At 49.5% G+C, this 21,646-nt stretch overlaps 1 protein-coding gene across 1 annotated transcript in view; it reads right to left on the bottom strand.

Moving 5' to 3' along the window:
- Positions 1-21,646, bottom strand: part of FAM110A (family with sequence similarity 110 member A) — a 134,440-nt gene that overhangs the window by 47,214 nt on the left and 65,580 nt on the right. The window lies entirely within an intron of this gene.

Raw genomic sequence — 21,646 nt, 5'->3', positions numbered from 1 at the left:
TTTGTACCCTTATTTTCGCTCAACAGTGAAAATGGAGATAGGGCTCTGGTTCTTGATCATGACCACACAGCATTTCATTGCTTGGAGGTACCAAATTTATGCAACCAGCCCTCCGTAGAAAGACATTTGAAGGTACTGGAGACAAAATTTAAAACAAAAAACAGAAAACCTCTCCACAAAAGTAGAAGAAAAAGAAAACTTTTATTACTAAATACACATTAAACCAGATTGTGGTGCACATCACAGACAATCTGGTAAATGGGCAGAAAGAAACCCGACTCCTCCACATCCTCTGGCGGATACAGCGGACTATGTTTGTATTCTCAAACGATAGCTAGTTCTCAAATAAGGGTCACATGGTTCATCCTGAAAAATTCACCCGGTAATCGGGATGGCTGCCTAGGTTAGCTATCTTTATCTGCAGGAAAAAGAAATTCATGTCTTTATGAGGAAGTTGCTTGCAACTTGAAGCTGAACACTAATGTTAGGTTCCTACCCTCCCCCAGAGACTAGGTGATGGGGGCACTGACTTTCTTCAAATTTATGTTACAGAGAGATGGCTCTTGTGTCCTTGAGAAAAGTGGTCCCGGGTGGTAAAACTGATGAGAGGCTTATTCAGCTTTTTTTTTTTTTTTTTTAAGACGTGAATACACCTGAAAGGAGCAGGGAAAGAATTTATAAGTTTTCTAAACTAAATGCTCTAAGGAAAGGAAGAGGGGATGGCTCCCTTTCTGGCATCAGGGAGAATTTTTATTTGCATTTGCCCTAACAAGGGCATTTGGATTGTTTTCAATCGTTCCCTCCCAGAAAGGATGTTGGAGTAGATAATGAGCAAGGAGATGATCTCTCTGTACTGATGTGAGAAGATGTTCCAAGATTAATTACACAGAGAGAAAGGAGATGCAGGAGAGCGTGCAGAGTATGGATGTAGCCATGCAAATGTGTTCTGTCAAGGACTAGGTGACAGGGCGAGTGACCTGGTATTTGGAAAAGGCACCTCCAGGAGTGATGTTGTACTTCTTTTCAGGAACCTGTCAGCCATAAGTATGTTTTCTTTGGAAAAGTGTCCTTTTGGGTCTTTTGCCCATTTTTACTTGTGTTTGAGCTTCTCTGGTTTTGCTTTCACCCACCATCCTTGGAAGTCTTCGTGACATTGACAGCCTTCAAGTGAAAGTACCTAAGTCCACTCTCTACAATCTCCACCATACAATGGGGACAATGAGAGCATCTCCCAGGGCGACTGGGTGGCCCAGTCATTTAAGCGTCCCAGGGTTCTGGGATCAAGCCACACATGGTGCTATCTGCTCCTTGGAAAGCCTCCTTCTCCCTCTCCCTCTGCCTGCCACTACCCCCTGCTTGTGATCTCTCTCTCAAATAAGTTAAAAAAAAAAAAAAGCCTCTCCCACCCAGGATTGCTGTGAGGGTTCATCGACCTAACAGATGCAATGAGCTTAGTACCACACCTGCAAACAGCAAGTGCTCGATAAATGTCATTAGAAGCTTCCATTTTCTGGGAACATCTACTAAGGACCCTGGAGGGCCCTTCCACCCCCTTCCCCCTGCCCTCCCTGAGCTTAAACCTGGTTGCTTTGGAGGCGACTGAGTCACCTGCCATCTCTGCGGTCCAACAAAATAAGTTCCCTGAAGAATGAGCTCAGAATTCCGGATTCAGCTTGGGGTGGCAGCAGATGGGCTTCCGCTAAGATGACCCTGAGCTGGTATCTCCAGGCAGTTGGAGGGAAGAGGGCAAAGCCAGAAGCAGAGGAGGGTGCATTCCAGGCAGAGGAAACTGCGCTTGCAAATGCGGGGGGTGGGGGGGCAGCAGTCTGCATCAGTCCAGCGCCTGAGTGGAGGCCAGCCTGGAGAGCCGCTGGGGGGTGGGGGGCAGCCTGCCGAGGGAAGGACCTTAGAGGCCAAGGTTATGAAGGGGTAGAGGGTTGTGTTGGCCTATGTGAGGTTTGGGGGCAGGAGGGGGGGTGATGACATTGCAAGGACCACAGCAGGTGTGAACAATATCAGGAGCTCTGCGGCCACCCTGGGCAAAAAAAGCCAGGATAACATGAAGACTGAAATACACAATTTGTCCTTCCTGTTGGTCTCCTTAGAATTTTCTGTAGATGGATGAATGAATGAGCATAAGGTCTGTGTAAAAAACAAACAGAATGAAAAAAAAAAAAAAAAAGAAAACGGACAGAATGACCTTCCTTCCACCCCAGGGAGTGGACGGGAGCTGAAGGGATATGAATATGGGAAGGGGTGGGGTCCTAGTCTCCACCCAGAGAAACAGAGCAAGAGGGGCTGCTCTAGTATGAAGCTAGCTACCCAAACTCCCAAAAGGGGGATGGTCCCTGGAAGACATTCCCTCCCACCCTTTTTCTGGAGCAATGTACTCAGACATTTACCTCTGACCTCCCAGACCTCAGCACAGTGAGTGCCTCTCCCTGAGAAGGGTTCAGCAAATATTAGTTAGGGGTGAGCGGAGTGGCACCTCCCAAGATGCGCACACCCCAATTCCTGAAACCTACAAATATGCTACACTGCATAGCAAAAGGGACCTTGGTGATGGAGTTAAGGTTACAGGCCTTAAAACAGATTATTTTAGATTACCTGAGTAGGCCCAATCTAATGACATGAGACCTTAAAAGCTAAGAATTGGAAGAGATTCAGCAAAAAGGTAGGAAGAAAGAGGCAGCATCATACAACTCAATTAAAAAAAAAAAAAAAAAAAGAAAGAAAATCCAGTTAAAAATGGGCAAAAGACCTGAACAGACATTTTTCCAAAGAAGACACACTTATGGCCAACAGGTTCATGGAAAAAAGTTCAACATCACTCATCATCAGGGAAATGCAAATCAAAACCACAATGAGGGGCAGCCTGGGCGGCTCAGTGGTTTAGCGCCTGCCTTTGGCCCAGGGCGTGATCCTGGAGACCCGGGATCGAGTCCCATGTCGGGCTCCCTGCATGGAGCCTGCTTCTCCCTCTGCCTATGTCTCTGCCTCTCTCAGTGTCTCTCATGAATAAATAAATAAATTTTAAAAAAAACAAGAACAACTAAAATTTATATGCTTACTGCATGCCAAATACTTTTCCAAGTGTTTCCTATGGGTTAACTAACTTAATGCTCACAAAAGTGTGATGTGAAGTCATGCTTAGACATATGCCCTGAAAGTTTTCTAGAAGCTTCCAGCTTCTTTAACTTTTTTTCACTTTTTTTTTAATGATTGCTTTAGGCTTACCATACACACCTTCGCTTGTTAGATTCTACTTCAGATTTATACTCCCTTCATAGCAGATACCAACATGTTACTCCTGTATAGTTGTATTCCTTCTCGCTTTTTGTACTATTTTTGTCATATACATTACATCTCATATGTCACCAACCCCACAACGTCCCCCTAGGAGTGCTCACTGGCAAGAAAGGGGAGGGGAAGGCAGAGAGAATTGTTGATTAGATCACCTACTTCCCCCAAATCCATCCCAGGCTTCTGAGCTAACAGCAACCCCCTCCTGCCCTTGCCCTGGAACTGAAGGAGATCCTTGGCCCCCAGTCATCATGCACACAGCCCGTACCGGCTTACAAAGATCTGGTCTGCCAGCGTTCAAGACCCCTCCATTAGGGCTTCAGCCTGGGGTTATACATTGCCCTTGTCTGAGGTTCCCCTTTGACATCACAGATCCCCCTTCCCATCAACCCCTTTTCCTCAGATGGAGAAACAAGAAAGTCCCCCCACTTCCTAGGCTGATTTGTAATATTAGTAAACAACACTTATTGAGAGAGCATTTACATGGATGCTTGCATTGAATCCCTACTGAAAAAGGTAATGAGGCTCAGAGAGGTTAAGTAACTGAACCAGATAACACACTCGGTAAGTGATAGGGCTGGAGTTTGAAGCCAGGTGGTCTGGCTCCAGAGCCAATAGGTGTGATCACTCGACCGTGCTGCTCCCTGAAGGTGGTGTCTAGAGGATCCATTCTCTCCTGGCAGTAGTAACTGCTTAAGATCTCTAAGGGGAAATTATCCTGTTTGTACCATTACCAATTTTCACAGTGTAAATACACTCCCTGCTGCTAATTTCAACCTACAAATACGGTGTTACTGCATGCAGAGTTGGGGAATATGCACATAATCAGCTCTTCCAGGTTGGTTCAGGTCACTCAGTTGGCCAGACTAAAAGCCTGAGACAGAGATGAATAGGAAGTGGGCAAAGGAGAACGGAGGGTCTTTAAAGAGAGCTGGCCCGCCGACAGTTCACTGGGCCCTCCAGCAATCTGACGTGCTGTCATGTGTGTCTGACAGATGAAGACTCTGGGGCTCAGTGAGCCATGTGCATGCGTCCAACAATTACTGCATGCACCCGGAGTGGGTCCTGGCTGGAAGGGACCAGTACTGGGAGTACACAGATGACCCAGACCAGGTTCTAGCCTGCTTAATGGAGCTTGTGGGCTGACAACAGACACACAGGCAGGTACCCATAGCTCCCACAGGGCTTCCATTCAAGTAGATGGCATGGCAGTTAAGAATGTGGGTTCTAGGGCAGCCCGGGTGGCTCAGCGGTTTGGCGCCGCCTTCAGCCCAGGGTGTGATCCTGGAGACCCGGGATCGAGTCCCACGTCGGGCTCCCTGCATGGAGCCTGCTTCTCCCTCTGCCTGTGTCTCTGCCCCTCTCTCTCTCTCTCTGTCTGTCATGAATAAATAAACAAAATTAAAAAAAAAAAGAATGTGGGTTCTGGTCTTAGACTCCTTGGCTTCAAGTCCACACTCTACCATTCACTGGCTGTGTGACCTTGGGCTACTTCCTTGACCTCTCAGTACCTCAGTTTCCCTCTCTGTAACAATGGTACTTTTCTCCAAGCATTTCTAGGAGGATGATATGAATTCATGAAGGTAAAGGGCCCAGAACTTTATGATGATGCATAATAAATATTCCATAACTGTTAGCTGTTTTTATTACATAAGTTCAGAAGCACATCTGTGTGTGTCCAGAGAGAGAGAGAGAAGAACAATGTACATAGTGTGGGTTATTGTGCCTGGACAGAAGCCCTGCAGTGAACAAGATGCAGGGGGTGTGCAAGCCGAATCCTGCAAGTCTGAGTGAGAGCTGAATCGAAAATCAAAGTTTGCAAACCTATATGACAGCTGCCACACACTACCCGTCTTTATGTCCGGTGTGCTTACTACTATGAAAGACTCATTCAGAAAACTGTACTTATGAGTGATTTAAAGGATTTTTTGAAGTCTTAGAAAATTGTCTATTTCTATCATTTTCTCCTCACATTAGAACCTAACACCCGTGTTAAGTGCTCTCCCTTCAGTGACTATATTCAAAATGATAAGGGCTAAAATAAATGGGTGAGGATTTTGCAAAGGTTGCTCCGCTGGTGGTTGGGGGAGCCAGAGTGAGACCCTGGCCTGGGGATTCCCAGTCTAGTGCTCTTCCTTCTTCAATCTGGGTCCTGGGGGAACAGACCTGATATTCTCTCCAGGACCCTGATTTCAGGTCCTGGCTCCTCTCTAAGCAGAGGGGGCAGGGAGGGTCCAGAAATTGAACTCACTGTAGAAGGGTGTTTGGAGTGGGGGAGGTGGGACGCGGGGAAGGGGTGTGGACGTGAACCCCAGCTCCCCAGCTTCACAGCTGGTTTTGTGTGACCTCCCTTGAGGATCAGTCTCTACAGAAAAAGGCTGACACCTACCCTGGCATATATATATGTATGTACATATGTATACATATATATATATATATATATATCTATACACACACACGCGCGAGCGCGCGTGTGTGTGTGTGTGTGTGTGTGTGTGTGTGTGTGTGTGTGTGTGTGTGTGTGTGTGTGTGAGATGCACATACCCGGCGCTCAAGGGCGTATTCCCTTCCCTCCAAGCAGGTGGTCGGCTCTGCATGCAATGCAGCTTTGGGCCAGCAGGTGGCGCTGCAGCCCAAGAAGCAGGAAATAGGGGGAAAGGAAGGGCTGTGCCCGATCTTTTGGGGTCCTACAGAAGGGGGCGCCGTTCAGAGTGGATGCATGAGTCCAGGCCACAGGAGTGCCTGTCATGGCCATATAGGCAGATACCCAGAGGCTCCCATCCTTACATAATCAAGAACCAACCTTGAACCAGGGGGAGGCCGTCCCATGTCCTTGAATCTTCACAAATGCCCTATGGATCGTGCCAAAATGATCCTATTTTACAGGTGAGGAAACTTGAGTCCAAAAAGGCAGTCACCTGCACTCAGTCACATAGCATGTCCATGGCAGAGCTGGGATTTGATCTTTTGCCTGTAATAATATTAAGAGCCAGCCCTTGTGTAATTCCTTCATGTGATAATACTGTCCTAATCCTTCTGCACTTATTAACTCAAGAAATCCTCATCATAGCTCTATGAGGAATGTATTAGTATTTTTAGTCTCCTGTTATAAAAGAGGAAATAGAGACACTAAGAGGTTAGGCAAATTGCCCAAGGCCACACAGCCAGAACACAAGAGCTGTGCTCTAAACCACTATGCATGCCCCACCTCACCCCACCCCTGCTGGGAATGCACGCAGGCGCATCCCCTTCCCACTCACGGTCACATACCCACTTAGCCAGGGCGAGGACTCCAAACCGTAAGAGGTACCAGGTGCCCTGGGTGCTATGAAGTGCTCAGGACCACACCTGGCCTCGACACCACCCTCTCTGCCCTGCCCCCTGGGGAGCCAGGCCTCTGTGGGGGGGAGAGGAGACAGAAGGGCCCCTCCTGCTTCCCCAAGGAAGCCTCCTCCTTAAAGTCCCCGGAGGCCGTGGGGTCCTCTCTCCCATGGCTGTGCCACCTCTGCAGGGAGGGGCAGGAGGGAAGCAAGGAGACCAGTGGGGAGGCTTGGCAGTGACCCAGGAGAGTGCAGATGGTAGCTGTGGACCCGGGTGGTGGCTTTGGCGGTGGGAGGAAGTATTCAGATTCTGGGTATGTTTTGAAGGGCGAGGCAACAGCATTTGATGAATCTGATGTGTGCCGTGTGAAATTGTCTTTATATGCAATAAAGTGCATTACATACATTCCAGAGTAAGGTATCCTCTGTCAAATACTGTGTAACAAATCAACTCAAAACTTAACGCCTTTCTCTGCAAATAAATACCCTGCAAGCTGAGGCAAGTCACCCAGCTTGGCTCTCCCCTCTTCTACTTTCTCTTCCTTTCAGTTTATGCCAAGCCCTGCCCTATATGTTGGTGAGGCTGTGTGGAGCAACTCAAAGGTGATTGCCTTGGAGAGCTCACCTGGTGGGGAAGCGGACACCAACACGATGTCAGATGGTGACAGAGCAGCTTTCACGTCTGGGGCCATCAGCAGGCCGCCCCAGGCCCCAACCAGCCCTGAGGCCTGGCATGTTAGCTCCTCACAGCATGTTCTAAAAGTCTGAAAGAGTTTCCAGCACTTTAAAAAATGAGGAGACGGGCAGCCCTGGTGGCGCAGTGGTTTAGCCCTGCCTGCAGCCCAGGGCATGATCCTGGAGACTCTGGATCGAGTCCCATGTCAGGCTCTCTGCATGGAGCCTGCTTCTCCCTCTGCCTGTGTCTCTGCCTCTCTCTCTCTCTCTCTCTGCATCTCTATGAATAAATAAATTTTTAAAAAATCTTTTAAAAAAATAAAAATAAAAAATGAGGAGACAACTTCAACATCTAGATTTACAGCTAGTTTTAAAAACTTGAAAGCTCTGGCCACTTGGGCCTGCTTTTCCCCTTGGCAGATGTCACCTAGATCAGGGCACCAGGCCCCACATGCCTTCAGTGTTGGCTGCTGATGGTTGGGGGGGAAGGGGCTGCTGTACCTAAGATTTCCCCTCCCCCAGGGTGAGCCACACCAGAGACTGGTCACTGCAGGGTGAAGAGGCCTGACCTCCCTGTCTCACGGTATGACATCTCTGAAGGGCTGTCCCAGCTCCAGAGCTCTTGACAGGACTGGCCAAAGACTTCTGTCGCAAATGCCTGACCTTGCTTCCCTCACTTCTCTGAGATCCTCAGGGCACTCCCTGGAAAACCAGCCGCACTCAAACCTCTATCTCACTGTTTCCTTTAGACCCCAACCTTCCAGATGTGCACATGCTTGCCAGCTTCCCAATGTCCCCACATAGCCCATCTGGCCCACCTGGCTTTGGAGTTTTGCAGCGCTGCTCATGTCCTGGCCTCCCCACAGTGATAACAGAAGAAAGAGCTGACATCCCCAAGGCAGGGAGCACGTTTATTATGCAAGGCATCCTTCTCTGCAATATACTCATTCAATCCTCGTGATAACCCTGTGGTCATTACATACTGATGTAAATGGCCAAGACATTTTTTAAATCTGACAGTATTAGATGCCAGTGGGAATGTGAGATGGTACAGTCCCCATTGGAAAAGTTCATCAGTTTCTTGTAGAATTATAAATATATTTACACTATGACCCAGTAATTCCACTGTTAGATATCAATGCCAGAAAAATGACAATTTATGTCCTCACAAAGACCTGTGTGCACATGTTAAGAGCAGCATTATTTATAATTGCCAAAACCTGGAAATGACCCAAATGCCTTTCAACTGGTGAATGATAGATAAGTCTTTGTGTATCCATACACTGAAATACTACTTGGCAATAAAAAGAACAGAAGTCTGAAATGAGGGTGCCTGCATGGCTGCATTCCCTCAGAAGGTTCTATAGCAGAAGCTGTTCCTTGCCTCTTCCAGTTTCTGGTGGCCCAGTTAGTCCTTGGCTTGTGGCCACATCCCTTACTCTCTGCCTCCATGGTCACTGGCCTTCCTGTCCGCAAGTTTGCCTCTTTGTGTCCCTTTTTTTAAAAAGCAAGTTCTATGCCCAACGTGGGGCCTGAATTCATGATCCCGAGATCAAGAGTCGCATGCTCTTCCAATTGAGTTAGACAGGTACTCACACCTCTCTCGCCTGAGGACACATGATTGCATGAAGGTCCACCTGGATAATCCACTCATCTCTCTTTTTTTTAAAGATTTCATTTATTTATTCATGAAAGACACAGAGAGAGAGCGAGAGAGAGAGAGAGGCACAGAGACACAGGCAGAGGGAGAAGCAGGCTCCATGCCAGGAGCCCAATGTGGGACTTGATCCTGGACCCCAGGATCACACCCTGAGCAGAACAACCACTGAGCCACCCAGGCGTCCCAATCTACTCGTCTCTTCACCTCAAAATCCTTCATTTGATTACAGCTGCAAAGATCCTTTTGGCAAATAAGGTAACACAAAACTCAGAGACCAGAGCTCCATGTCTTTGAGGGGCCATTACTCCACCAGGGATCAGGGGAAAGGGTATTGACCCCAAAGGGGCATGAAGGAACTTTTTTGGGGGTGAGGGAACTGTTCCATATATCGGTTGTGGTGGTGGTTGTGTAAGTGAGACATTTGTGAGAACTGGGGATGAATGATTTAGGCTTGCGCCCAGGCTGCTTTCCATGTAATCAACACACTATTTATTATTATTATTAGGGGAGAAAATGAGGTGGGGGCGGAGGCTCTGGGTTCCAATGCTAATAATAATTAAGCCAAAAAGTTTGAAAGCGACAGGAATAAATGAGCTCCCCCTCAGTGGTGACATTTCACGATTTTGCAATTCTTTGACTTTCAGACTGTGCTTCAGAATTCCTCGAGGCTGAAGATGTTGCCCACTTTAGAGCCCAGAGGGCAGTTGTCTGAGATGCTCAAGCTGGGTGGGGAGGGGAGGGGACGATGGGGAAGATAGGGACGGATGGAAATAACAGCAGGGGGGAGGGCTCTGACCCCTCTCCCAACAGAGTACTCGCCCTGTCCCCAGGGACAAGGCCTCTGTCCCCTCCATTCACTCACCCCAGCTGATGCCACAGGCCTCCACAAGAGCCCCCCCAACCACCCCTCATTGTGTGAAGGGCTCAGATGGAGGGGCAGCCCATTAACCCCTTCCTGGCCTCATTGCTTCACTCTGCAGCTGTCCCTCCCGCGGCCTCAGGCCTGAGCAGGGAAGAGGACCCGGTAGTTAATCACAATTACAGCGCAGTGTCAGCTGGGAAGCTGGCCTCCTTCATCGGCTGCCAGCCGGCCCAGGCCAAGGGGTGACCTGCATCAGCCCCACAGCAGGTCCTGAGATCTACGGAGGCAAAGACAGGACAGTCCCTTCCTGGTTCAGTCCTGGGGACTTCCCCAAAGACCCCAGCATGGTGTTCGCCATTGTCAGGCCTGCTTCCAGTAGCTTTCAAACATGCCGAGCCTGGCACCTGCCCCTTGCACCTCTGCCTCCTGCTTCCATGGTAGGGTCCTCATCTTGTCAGTCTCCACTGAAACATCACCTCCTCCAAGAGGCCTTCCCTGACCACCCTGGCTAAGGTGATCCTGTTCCCAACCACACCCTGTTACATGCCTGGTTTCCATGTTTTGTTTTATTTTTCCAAAGTTCTCATCACTACCTTTAATTGCCTTAGGTATTGACTAGTTTAGTGTGTATATAGTTTTCTAGGGCTCAAGTCGCACATTACCACAAAATCAGAGGTTAAGGCAACAGAAATTTATTATCTCCCAGTTCTGAGGCTGGAAGTCCAATATTGGGGTGTCACAGGGCCTTGTTCTCTCTAAAGGCTCCAGGGAGAATGCTTCCTGGAATCTCTGGTGTTCATCAGCCTATAGGCCCATCACTCTGCTCTCAGCCTCCATCACCATATAGAGACCTCCCTGTACAACTATGTCTATGTCCAGATTTCCCTCTTCTCATAAAGACACCAGCCCATGGGTTACGGCCCACCCCTCACCCGGCATGACTTTACACTTGATTACATCTGCAAAGACCCCATTTCCACATTCACAGGAATCTGGGATTAGGACTCAGACATATCAATAATCTCACAACGGTGTGTTTGTTCTACATATTCTAAAAGGCCCCATTGGCCTTGTCATAAAACATATTCTCTGAGCAGCAAGCACTTAATTTTAAAACAACACATTTTTATCAAGGCTCTGCCTCAGGCCAGAGCTGGGCCCAGGGAGAGGGGAGTCTCAGAATCTCTGGGCGGGAGAAGCCCTCTATCAGACGGAGAAAAGACATGGAAGCAGGTTTGTCCCTAAAGATGGCTCCCATCTGTCTCCGGGGACTTCAAGGATCCAGCTCACAGTCAGCACCAATAAACACGGTGGTTTGGATGGATGAGGAAGAGGTGGGGCAGCATGCAGCAGGACCACAGGGGACAGGAGAACCGACTCAGGCTGGGGGCTGGGGAGAGCTTCACCAGCAGCTGAGCCTTATGGGAAAAGAGTGGCTGAGGTCACAGCATAGGCACAAAGGACTGAGAGAGCCTGGCGCTGAGCTGTCTGTGGGTAGCGGCAAGTAGCCACCAGAAAGGGTGCTGCCTGGGGCGGGGGTGGGGGGAGCAGGTGACACAGGGACCGCTCAGACTCTGAACTTGGCCCTGATGGCAAAGGGGAGCCACCGAGGGATTGAAAGCTGGGGCTTGTCGATGTCAGATTTGCACATAACCCATCTCTTTCTTTTTAGTTTCTATTTACATAGTACACTGACCTCTGTCTTTCAAGGTCAACAGGTACAACAGGATATGGAGAAAAGTCTCCATCTTTCCCAGCCCCAGCCACCCATTCCCCTCCCATAGGCGACCATTGTTACCAGCCTGTCCCAGAGACTCGATGCAGATACAAGCAAATTTCTTTTCATTTGAAACATATAGCATAATTTGCTCACTGTTCTGCACCTTGCTTTTTAAAAATATTGAAGTAAGGGATCCCTGGGTGGCTCAGCGGTTTGGCGCCTGCCTTTGGCCCAGGGCGTGATCCTGAAGACCCGGGATCGAGTCCTCGTCGGGCTCCCAGCATGGAGCCTGCTCCTCACTCTGCCTGTGTCTCTGCCTCTCTCTCTCTCTCTCTCTCTCTCTCTTTCTCTCTCTCTCTCTCTATCATAAATAAATTTAAAATGTTTTTAAGTCTTTAAAAATATTGAAGTATAATTTACATACAGAGCAATGAATGCGTCTGCCCCACACGCAATCGTGATTCAGAACATTTCCAGCTCCCGAGTTTGTTCATGCCTCTTCCCAATCAATTCCGCCATTCCCAGAGGAAGCCACTGAGCTGGTTTCTGGCACCATGGCTTGACTCATTTTACCTGTTCTAGAATTTGATGTAAATAGCATCATTAGAGCAAACTGTTTTTTGTGTCCAGTTTGTTTTTGCTCAGTGTGCTTTGAGATCTTTCTTCCACGTTGTTGCACGTGTCAATAGTTCGCTCATTTATACTGCAGGGTTATATCTCAAGATATGGAGTCATCTGTTTGCTTATCCATTCACTAGTTGATGGACACTGGGCTGTATCTAGTTGCTGTCTATCACAAACGACTGCTATGAACATTTGTGCCTAAGTCCTTGTGGGGACATATATTTTTATTTGGTGGGGTGGGAAGTAAAAACCTAGACATATAGTTGCTGGGTCATGGGTAGGTATATGTTTAACTTTGTAAGAAACTGCCAAACTGTTTTCCAAAGTGAGATATCTGAAATGTCATTTCATATCAGTGCATAGTGAGCTTGTTCATTTGTGTTCACGGCTGCATAGTGCTCCCTTGTACAGATGTCCCAAAATTTAACAAGAAGCCCCCTACTCATGTTTCCAGTTTTTTGCTGTCACCAACAATGCCATAGTGAATAACCTTGTAGATATATCACATGGCTGAGTGCACCTGTAAGACACACTCCTAGAAGTGGAACTCTTTTTTTTTTTTTTTTTTTTTTTTTAGAAGTGGAACTCTTGAGTGTGACAGAGACAGATGGTAATCTCCAATATCCAGGCTCCCTATCTTCCTTTGAAAGAGAACTCCAATTATTATCTGGACACATGATGCCTGGAACCAGACCATATTTCTCAGGCTCTCTTACAGGTTAGTGTGGCCATATAATCAAGTTCTGACCAATAGAATCTAAGTAAAAGGATCATATGTGACTTCCAGAAAGGGCCTTTAGAGACTTCCCTCCCTTCTTGAACCCTTTCTCCTTTCTGATGACTGGAAGGCTCTCCATCTGGAATGCAGATGTGATGGTTGGTGTTTGAGCAGCCATATCGGGCCACGAAATGGCAGTTATATACTGAGGATGGTTAGAATATCAAGATAGGAGTCTAGTTCTCCAAACCATGGAGCACCATGCCAGCCCTAGATGGCCTACCTTCAGACTTTATTTGCATGAAAGGGAAATGCCTCTACTTTGCTTAAGCAACTATTATTAAAGGTTTGTTTTGGTTTGGTTTTTTTTTGTCAAAGCCACTGGTTATAAACCCTGTGCATCATAACTCTGAAAAGTAGCACCACATAGTTTTGCTTTTAGAAATGTCATTTTGGGGAATAGCGTGCAGGCAGATTGAAGGGCAAATTGAAAGGAGACATGGAGACAATGGGACAGTGGTCAAGGGGGGATAATAATAAGGTCCGAATCCATTTGGGAGCAATTTAGATGGGGGTGGGGGCAGCCAACTTCTCCCCAAACCTAAAGGAGATCTCATAGGTGTTCTCAGGCCACCCCACCCACAGCCTATGCTTTCATCTGATCCCAGCCCTCTTATCTAACTCATTACCCAGATCCACCCTTGCATGGTGGGTTCCAGGATCCTCCCCCAGCAAACTTCTCTGCCCAGAGTGCACCTTACCTACTCTTTGTGCAAGCCTTCTGCACCTGCTGAACTCTTTTGTGACAAGGCCCTCATCACCTATACCCTTTCGCTCCCTCACCTAGCTAATTTCCACATATCACTCAGGTCTTGCCTGAAACCGGGCCTCCTCCAGGAAGCCCTCGGGATTCCCTTCTTTCCCGAAGGTCCTCTGGGCTCCCCATCCCGCGATGCGGCCCTTTATCTAGCATTTGCCGGTCTGCGTTGTAATTTTAAGTCTCCCTGCGGCACTAGCCTGAGAGCCTTTGGCTGGTGAGAATGGCAACCAAGAGGTGCCCAGCCCAGGACCCGGCATTTAAAAAAATGTGCCCCACCTGCCTCGGGGCCCTGTTCTCAGCACTTAGACTAACTCTTGCAATGCTCCGCAGAGCAACACAGTGAATGGGTGAGCGAGTGAATGAATGAATGAATGAATGAGGGAACGAATGAATGAGGTACCCACCAGGGGGCGATGGCGCTTTGCCACCGAGGCCCCCGGCCGCCAGACTGAGACAAGCCCCTTTCCCACCGCCCCCTCCCCTTCGGGTCTCGCCACCCCACCCCAGCCCACCCCCAACCCCACCGGGGAATCGCCGGGCCCCGCCCGCCCCCTTCCCGCCTCAGATAATTAACTCGAACCAATAAAACGCTGATTGCGGCTCCTTTGTACGCGCCGCCTTGGCATTGTCATGGAAAACGGGGTCCCCTCCCCATCCGGGCCGCCCGCCCCTCCCCGGCCCCCGCAGCTGGCCCGGGAGTCGGCCGGAGCCACCTGGACGGGACCCGGGTCCCCGAGCCGTCGGGCGCCCAGTCCATCTGCTCCCCGCCCCCACCCCACCGTCAGCTGCGGAGCCCGCACCCTTCCTGCGGCTCACCCCGCGGGCCCCGGGGGCGGGCGTCCCGGTCCCGGCCCGCAAGCCTGGGCTCCGGCCGGAGACGGGGATGGAGGCGCCGGAGGGGTGTTCGTGGCCCGACATAATAACGGTGATGAGAAGCCAAAGAGCACGGAGGGAACCGGTGGGAAAGCCCCGCACCCCACCCATTCCTAGTCCCAGGACAAGCTTCCAGAAATCTCTGATATATACACAGTATGGGTACATGTATTAATCTATTTTAGAGGTCATGCAGGAAAAAGGTAACAAGGTGGGGGTAACCAATGTAAACAATGCAGTGGGCTCTACAGGATGTTCCCCTTCAGCCTCGCACCCCCACACCGTGACTGAGTTGGGAGTGGCGGGTATTTCTCCAGAGAGCTTTCTCTACAAGCACACATAGAAATAAATGTATCTATGCTTATTTGTAGAAATGCATTTATGCTTAGAAATGTATGCACATTGCAAATACACATACACACATGTATGAACCTGCATGGGATCACTCCCACTTCTCATCTATGGACGGCTTTATTTTACTAGACAAGTGATACCAGAGATCTTTCCAGGGCAGGGTTATTTACACAACAACGGTACCATAGGCCCCCTCTGCTGTCACCGCACTTCAGCCCGGGTGGGCTCTGCTGTCTGGCCAGTGTGGGTCCCAGACTATCAGTTGTGGGTGAGGGCTCTGCCCTTGGCCCTTTGTGAAGGGGCCTTTGGGGTCTGTGTGTCCCATAAAAGGAACCTGTGAGCTCTGTGAACTGCCTTTCAGCAGAGGGAAGAGAAATCATAATAATGGTAGTAGTAGTGATGTAATAACAGCTGTAATGAAAACTATCCAAAACGTAGGCATGAGACAAAAGGAAGCCAGTGTGCCCTTTCGAGCTCATTCTAAGACACTGTCCAATCGGCCTAACCGGGCCACCTGATTGTCTAAGAGATGTACCTTTGTTTGACTTTGCTGTTTATTATTGATCAGACTTCCCACTCAGTGAAGTTACACTTTAACTTATAAAAGATGCACAGTTGCAAATGATTTTTGTCTTGTACTAAAAATAATGCTAAGGCTATGGTTTTGTTGCCCTGTAAGACATTAACCAGTTTTGTACCTAATTTGGCCATCCTGTCCTCCATTGAACCAGCCTGACCATCCTGCCGGTTCCCTCATTAATGAGTTAAATAAACGTCTAACACATGCTCACTATATTTGCATAAGATTCACGTTGTCAAACTTTCTGAAAGTAATACTTGGACTAAGCTAACCCTTCTGGAAAGCTCACTCTGTGCCAGGCACCATCCTCATGGCCTCACGTGGAGGAAGGGGCTGCAAAGGGCTCTGGGGTGAGGCAGACCTGTGTGTGGATTTTTTCTTTCGCCACTGACCCGATGTGAGACTTCAAGCAAGCCTTTGTTAAGCGTCCACTGGGTATCAGGTTCATTCACGCGGTTATCTTGAATTCAACTCCAATTCCAAAACAACTGTGCAAGATGAGATCTGCTTTCATCTCTCTGGTTTTGTGCATATCCCTGGGGCACATCCCTTTCCTCCTTGAGCCTTGGGGTTTCCAACTGCAAGATGAGGTTGGTCATAACTGTCTCCCAGGCTGGTGCAAAGATGCAGCGTGACAATGCTTGAGAAGGCAACTCCATCAGGAGAGCATCTTGTTACTTATGGTTCAGCTAACAGGATGCTCAGGGCAGGGGAGTAATGTACCCAAAGTCACAAGGTCCCAGAGCCTGGGCTGTCACTCCTGCTGTTTTAGTCACATAATATCCCAGAGCCTCCATTTCCACATCTGTGAAATGGGAATAATAAAACTAAGAGGAGCTGTTGCCAGAGGAAAGCACATGTGCCTGGCAGCATGGCTGGCTCTTGCAGCAGCTGCCGGCTGTTCATTTTGTGGTTGTGTGACACTCTGGAATGTTCTGGTGTCACGTCAGGGTCATCTGTGGAGATACTTTTTCAGTTCTTGCTTTTAGAATTGGCACCTGAGGGGCACCTGGGTGGCTCAGTGGTTGAGTGTCTGCCTTCGGCTCAGGTCATGATCCCAGGGTCCTAGGATCAAGTCTCACATCGGGCTCCCCCCAGGGAGCCTGCCTCTCCCTCTGCCTGTGTCTCTGCCTCTCACTCTGTGTCTCATGCATAAATAAATAAAATCTTTATTTTTTTTCAAGACATTGTAAATTTTTTTTAAATTTTTATTTATTTATGATAGTCACACAGAGAGAGAGAGAGAGAGGCAGAGACACAGGCAGAGGGAGAAGCAGGCTCCATGCACCGGGAGCCCAACTTGGGATTCGATCCCGGGTCTCCAGGATCACACCCTGGGCCAAAGGCAGGCGCTAAACCGCTGCGCCACCCAGGGATCCCAATAAAATTAAAAAGAAGAGAGGAGAGGAGAGGTATTTTTCTGTCTCCCACCCCCAGTAAGGAAACATTTGTGTCCTGAGCTTTGGGCTCTTGCTGGGACATCCTCAGTAGTTTCTCTGTGTGTCTGGGTTCCAATGCACTCAGGTGTAGGGGTCAAAGGCAGCAGATCCCAGACCTCAGGCTTGAATGTTGTATTTGTTTTCAAGGGCTGCTGTAATAATGGACCACAAACTGGTTCAGAACAACAGAAACGTTTTATTTCACAGTTCTGGAAGCTGGAGATCTGAAATCAAGGTGTCAGTGGGGGCCCTATAGGGGTTGCCCACAGTCCTTGGAACCCCTGAGCCTGTAGGCCCGTCATTCCAATCTTCCCCAGTCACCACATGGCGTCCTCCCTGGAGGTCTATGTCTGGGTCCAGATTTCTCTCTTCCTGATAAGGCCGCTAGTCATCAGACTAGGATCTACTCTAGTAGTCATACCCAGTATGACTTTACCTTGACTTGATTACATCTGCAAAGATACTATTTCTAAATAAAGTCACATTCTGGCATTTTGGGTGGACATGAAGGGGGGGGGGGGGCGCGTTCTTCAATCCAGTAGAGACAGTGAGCGTCTCCCTGAGCTCCTAAAAGGAGCCAACCCACCTCAAGGTTTCTGGATTGCGAAAACCCCAGGATGCCTGTGAGACCCTCTGGATGAGCAATCAGGCACCTAGCCATCCTGTCAACAAGGAGCTAGGAGCTGTACTTCCTCTGATTAGACAAACAAAGCACAAGCATGCTGGGGGACACCAGCAAGTGCCCACCACCCATATCTCTCTGCTTAAAGTCAAGTGCAAAGGCGCTGGGCTCTGAGATGCCAACAAGTCAACCTCCCCTCTCTGGTTTATACTTTACTCATCTGTCCAATGGACACGATGAGTAAGATTAGATTACACTTATATGGATTTTGAGAACAAGCAAAGTTTATGGTGATAAATATCAGAATAGTGCAGAGCAGAAACTCGTGTAACATTGTGTGTCAATTCTACTTCAATTAAAAAAAAAAATCAGGATGGTGATTATCTGGGGGATGGGCAGGAGGGAGTGTGCTGGTGCCTGTTCTTTATCTTCATCTGGATGGTAGTCACACAGGTGTGTCCTTGCATAAAAATTCATTGAACTGCACACATTAGATGTACGTGCTCCAGGTACTTTATTTGTTTTATATCTTACTTAAAAGTCAGATAGACAGGCAGGTAGGAAGGAGGAAAGAGAAGCCAAGGGAAGGAAGAAAGGTGAGCACAGTGATCCTTGGCAGGCCTGGTTTCCAGCACGAAGTGAAGACGTCTGTGCCTTTCGGCAAATGGTGGGCAGAGGGGCACCAGGGTCTGGCCTTGCCAGCAGAAACAGAATGGAAGGGTGGTAGAAGGCATGTTCCTGCCTTTGCCCTCTCACTCCAGGCCTCTACTTTGGAAGACAGAAAGTGGGCCTTCAGAGTCACATATACTGGCTGTGTGACTTCAGGCAGGGTCTTTGCCTTCTCTGGGCCTCTGGCTTCTCACCTGGAAAATAAGGACAATACTCTCAAAGAACTGTGAAATCCGAGACACTGGCTGAGCACCGTGCCTGCTGCTCTTCCTAAGCTCCTCCCGCAGGAGGAGGGAGTCCCCACGGCTGAGCACCAGTCCCACAGGCCTGATGGCTGAGAGGTACTGGAGGATTCCCGGATCCACGTCTGTGGACCAGGACTCATCTGTTTCCTCCTCAGTAGAATGCCTTCCCTCCTGCACTTGTCCTTTCATCCACTCAGCCAACCTTGAGCAATTTCCTCCACTTTTCTGAGACTCAATCTGCTCCTCTCTAAAATGGTGGATGATACACATCCGCGGCTATAAAGACGCAAGGAATTTACACTCACAATAAGGACTGGAACAAAGCAAGGACTCAGGATGGCTGATATTGCTAACCATGCCTGCCCACTGACCGCACCCCTGCCGTGTGGGGGGGTAACATGCTGGGCTTCAGGGGCCACAGTGGGCTGGGGACACCCTTCATGCAGGGCCATGTCGCTGGATGACAAGGGGACCCCAGAGCACCCTGCCTCCTGAGGCCGCTGCTGCCAGGCTGAGCATTTCAGCTGTACCCGGGCCAGATGCATGGTTCTGCCAAATGCACCAAGAGAGGCTGTCACTTGGTGGCACAAAGGCAGCTCCTCGCACTAGTGGTGGGCGGGGCCCGGGGAAGAGCTCCAACCACCTGGCCCTGCAACTGCTCCTGGGGCAGCCTGGCCCCAAGCCTGGGCCCCCTCCTCTCTCTACAGTGAAAGGATGGGGCAGCAGGGAGGGTGGGGGCAAGAGCCCAAGATGCCTGGTGGAGAAGCGGTCAGTACCGGGGCAGAGCCTGGAGAGAAGGAGGATGGGCGGGAGACAGCACAGACAGTAAGGAAAAAAGAGGAAGGAGGGAAGAGCTGCTGGCCCTCACCTAGCACAGAGGCACGGCCCTGGTCTAAGTAACTCCTCAGAGAAACCTCCAAGACAGATACTGTTAGTGTCCCATTTTACAGCCCAGGAAACCAAAGCACAGAGAGGTTATGTAACTTGCCCAAGAACACACAGCTAGTAGGTAGCAGAGCTGAGATTCGAACCCAGGGCAGCCAGAACCCATGCTCTTAATCATCATGAAGATGAAGAGGAGGGGAAGAAGGGTAAAGAAGGAAAAAGGCAGGACACCTGGGTGGCTCAGTGGTTGAGCACCTCCCTTTGGCCCAGAGCATGATCCTGGAAGCCTGGGATTGAGTCCCACATCGGCCTCCCTGCATGGAGCCTGCTTCTCTCTCTCTCCCTGTCTCTGCCTCTCTCTCTCTCTCTGTGTCTCTCATGAATAAATAAATAAAATCTTAAAAAAAAAAAAAAGGAAAAAGGCAAGAAGGAGAAAAAGGAGAGGAAGGAAAAAAAGAGAAACAGAAGGAAAGAAAGCAGACATGGGAAGAAAGGCATGGTGGTGAGAATTAAGGAGGAGGGAGAGGTAAGCACTCAGGAGGGAGAGGGGGCCGCCTTCCACCCACCCTCCCCACACCCTCCCCCCAAGCTTCATACTCTGCTTCCTGAATTACTCACCGGGCAGCCCCGATCCCCACATCAGGGCAGGTGGGTCCTCAGAAAACAGTGGCTTCCCTGAGAGGGGCATTGGGTCAGCTGCTAGCCTGAGGCTGTATCCTCAGACTCCTACCCTCTAGCGTCTGTGCTCCATCGAGGCTGAGGCCTCAGCTTTGGCAGCAGGCAGTCGGCCTGCACACAACCAAAGGGTTCTCTTGCTCTTCCTCTTAAACATGTCTCCCAGGCATGGCGGCCTGAGGCCCACCAGCCTCCTGCAGGGGCAGCCTGTGGAGAGCACAGCGGAGAGGAGGGGAGAGCCCAGGCCCAGGGCTCAGCCTCCACCAAGCCCTCCACACAGGCTACATGACCTGCTGAAGCAAACAGCAGCTTAGAGGCTGAGGCACTGCTGATTCCTCCTTGGGGTGCTACATGTCCCTGGGGGCCAGTTGGGGTCTTCAGAGTCTGGGGACCTAAAGTCCGGTTTGGGATAGCCTGGGATCCCTCTCAATTGTGCCCCAATTTAATTCTGTGTGTATCTGAACTTTTCTGGAAGAGAGACTTTGGTTTTCATCAGGCTCTCAAAAGAGGTTAGGTCTCCCCAAAGGTCACTCTGAGACATTCAGCTCAAACAGTCAAATGGTGACTTAATGGACCATTTTTAGAAAATCACAGAACCAGGGGGTCTGAATCTTGGGACTCTGAGGGAGGGGCCTGATGTGTTGTTGTAACCTGTTTATCCCCATCACCTGGCACACAGCAGATGTCCAATAAATATTTGTGATCAAACGAATGAACAAGTTGCAGAAGGCAGAGTAAAACAGACAGAGCCAAGGAAGGATGTGGAGAGGCCCTCCTTATCTGATATTGCAGTACAAATCACCCAAAAACTCAGTGACTCATAACAAGAATCATTTAGTAGGTCTCATGATTTCTCTGGGTCAGGAATTTGAGGCCAGTCTGGCTGGCTGGTTCTGGGGCTGCACTCATCTGAAGGTTTGACTGGGCTGCAGGATCTGCTTCCAAAATGGCTCATTCATAGAACCAGCAAGTCGGCCACAGTAGGAGGGGAGACTTCAGTTCCTTGCCTTACAAGCCTTTCCATGGGCGGCTTGAGTGACTTCCCAGCATGGCAGCTAGCTTCCCCAGCGTGGTTGAACCCGAGACCAAGACAGAAGCTGAGAGATGTTTCATGACCTAGCCTTGGAAGTCACACTCTGCCATCTGCACAAAACCCTACTTGTTACACAGGTCAACAAGGGCCTGAAAATCAGAAGAGATTGTGGGGGCCCTTGCAGGGGGTGGAAGCCACAGAGGAGTCAGAGAATCGAGAGAGAATTCTGGGAAAGTCAGAGCCCTGGAGGTGACAGCTCTTCCGCAGACAGTGGCCCTGCCCTGCACAGAGTTGAGATCATGTTTCAAATCCAGTGCTTGACCACACTGGCCAGGCCAGATTTCCACTTTCCACCTCATTCCTGGCCATACCTTCCCCTATGATCTCAGCACTCCGGTGCTGATTCCCCATCAGCTCCCTAACAGCAATATGAATTCTCCCACCTGCAAGCCTTTGCTTCTACTCCTTCCTCTGCCTTGAATGCCCTTCTCACTTCCCCTCCTCTCAGGCTATCTCCTCCAGGAAGCCTCCCCAAATGCACCCCTAGATGTACCAGCCACCTCACCCAA

Source organism: Vulpes vulpes, chromosome 14, assembly GCF_048418805.1.
Source record: "Vulpes vulpes isolate BD-2025 chromosome 14, VulVul3, whole genome shotgun sequence".
NCBI lineage: Eukaryota > Metazoa > Chordata > Mammalia > Carnivora > Canidae > Vulpes > Vulpes vulpes.
This window is presented reverse-complemented; position numbering and strand designations above follow the sequence as displayed.